The sequence below is a fragment of the Penaeus chinensis genome, chromosome 42 (assembly GCF_019202785.1).
Source record: "Penaeus chinensis breed Huanghai No. 1 chromosome 42, ASM1920278v2, whole genome shotgun sequence".
Lineage (NCBI taxonomy): Eukaryota > Metazoa > Arthropoda > Malacostraca > Decapoda > Penaeidae > Penaeus > Penaeus chinensis.
The window spans coordinates 5,952,058-5,954,557 of record NC_061860.1 but is presented as its reverse complement, the minus strand read 5'-3'; the positions used below and the strand labels follow the sequence as shown (position 1 = coordinate 5,954,557).

General features: G+C 43.2%; 1 protein-coding gene across 1 annotated transcript in view; it reads left to right on the top strand.

The window, feature by feature from the left end:
- Positions 1 to 2,500, top strand: part of LOC125047893 (Down syndrome cell adhesion molecule-like protein Dscam2) — a 76,924-nt gene that overhangs the window by 46,411 nt on the left and 28,013 nt on the right. The window lies entirely within an intron of this gene.

The following is a 2,500-nucleotide window of genomic DNA, read 5'->3' as shown; positions in this document are numbered from 1 at the left end:
TTAAAGAAAAAAAACCCCCTTTGGGTTTTTTTGGGGACTGTGCGGGTTGGGGGCTATCGAGAGGGGGGGTTTTTGGGGGGGGGGGGAGGGGGGGAGGGGGCTGAGGGGAAAAGGAGGGGGGGGTGAGGAAAGGGGCCCCGGGGAGGGGAAAGATGGGAAAAAAAAAAAAGAAAAGGGGGGGGGCGGGGGGGAAGGGGGAAAAAGGGGGGGGGGGAATGAGGGAAGGGGGAAGGGGGGAAAAAGAAAGGGGGGTGAAAAAGGAAAGGGGGGAGGGGGGGAAGGGGGGGGGATAGGGGGAAAGGGGGAAAAGGGGGGGGTAGGGGGGAGGGGGAGGAGGGGGGGAGGGGGGGGGAAGAGGGGGAGGGAAAAAAAGGGGGGGAAATTGTTTAGTGGGGAGAGGGGGGGGGGAAAAGGGAAAAGGGAAAAAAAGGGGAAGGGGGGGGGGGGGGGGGGTTTTTTTGAGTTGGGAGAGGGGGAGGAGGGGAAAAAGGAAAAGGGGGGAAAGGGAAGGGAAATTTAAGTTGGGGGAGGGAGGGGAATGGGGGGGGGGGGAGAGGAAAAAAGGGGAAAGGGGAAAGGGGGAAAGGGGTGGGGAAATGGGGGAGGGGAAGGGGTGGGAACAAAGGGGGAGGGGATTGGGGGAAATGAAAAAGGAAAAAGGGGGGGGGAGAGTTTTGGGGGAAAAGGATCAAGGAGGGGGGGTGAGGGGGGAAGAGGAGAGGAGGGAGGGAAAGGAAAGGGAAAAAAGGGGGGAAAAGGGAAAAGAAGAAAAAAAAAGGGGGGGAGGGGGGGGAGGGGGGAATGGGGGGGAAAAAAGAGGTAAGAAGGGGGTTAAAAAAGAAGGAAGAGCAAGGGGGAGGAAAGGGGGGAGGAAAAGGAGGAGAAAAAGGGAAAAAGGGGTAGGAAGAAGGAAAAACAAAGGGGGGGGGAGGGGAGAGGGAAAAAAGGAGGGAGAAGAGGTAAGAAGGGGTAGGAAAGGGAAGGGGGAAAAGAAGGGGGGAGGGGGGAGAGGGGAAGGGGGTAAGGGAAAAGTAGGAAGGAAAGGGGGAAAAAACAAAAAGGGGGGGAAAGACAGAAAGGAAACAAAAAAATTTGGGAAAAAAAAAGGGGAAGGGGGAAAAAAAACCCCAGGGCCCTTTTTATCTTCATTACAAAAAACCAACATTTTTTTTTTTTTTTTCATTTTTTCATCAAACTTTTCCCTTTTTTTTTTACTCCCCTTTTTTTTTCTTCTATTTTTTTTTTTTTTGGTAAGACTCCAAAAAAACCCCGGGGTTTTTCCCGCTCTCCCCCCTTTAAAACCCACCCTTTTCCCGGGTTTTAATGGGCCCTATTAAAAAGTAAACCCAAAGGTTTTTTTCCTTTAAATGTGGTCATCTTCCAAAATTTTTCGACCGTGAGGGGATTATTCGGGGGTTTCTCTCCCAGGCTTCGGGGGGGGGGGTTTTTTTTGCGTGGGGGGCGGTTTTCGTTTCGTGGTTTTGGGGTGGGGTTTTGTTGGGGTGTGTGGGGTTTTTGTGTTTTGGTTTTTGTGTGTGTGTGTGGTGTTTTGTGTTTGGGGGTGTGTTTTGTGTGGAAAAGAAGAGAGAAGGGAAAACCCCCAAAATTTTTTTTAAAAAATTAATTTTACTCCCGCCCAATTTAAATTTGCCTTTTGCAAAGGGGTTGGGCTGTAACCCTAATTATGGGAAAAGTTTTTGTGTTGGGGGTATGCGGGGGCAATTTTTTGTGCGTTATGTGAAGATAGTAAAAAAAAAATAACAAAAAAAACAAAAAGGGAGCAAAAAAAACCCAAACGCAAAAAAGAACAACAAAAAAAAAAAAAACAAAGGGGCAAAAAAAAAAAAAAAAACAAACCCCCAAAAAATAAACCCCCGCCATCTCCTTACTGGGTTAAACCCCAAAATGAAAAACTCAAAAAAAAGGTTTTTAAAAAAAACCATTATTTTTAAAAAATTTTAGTTTTAAAAAAAAAACCCTTTTTTTAAAGGAAGCGCCCCCGTTGGGGCCCCTTTTTTCCCAAACTCACTTTTTTAAAATTTTTTATTAAAACCGATAGGGGGGAAAAATCTTTAAAAAAATTTTTGGGGATAGATCTTAATCCTTTCTTAAATCTGGGAAATTCAAATTTTCCTTTCTTTTTTAAAAAAAAACCCCAAAAGTTAAATTCTTTTCCCTTTTAAACTGAAGGGTTAAAAAAAGATTTTCCGAAAAATTTTTTTTCTTTTTTAAAAAACCGACATTTTCCCTTGGGTTTTTTAAGCGAAAAATTTGAAGCCTTTCTAAAAACCCAGGCTTTTTTGGGTTAAAAAAACCCATTTAAATTAAAAAAAAAAAAAAATTATTTTTTCTCCATCCCCAAACAAAAGGTTAAAAAAAAAAAAAAAAAAAAAAAAAAAGGGTTTGAATTTTTTTAAAAAAATTTCCTTTTTTTTTTTTTTTTTTTTTTTTTTTTTTTTTTTTTTTTTTTTAGAAAAAAAATTAGGAGGGAGAGAAAGAA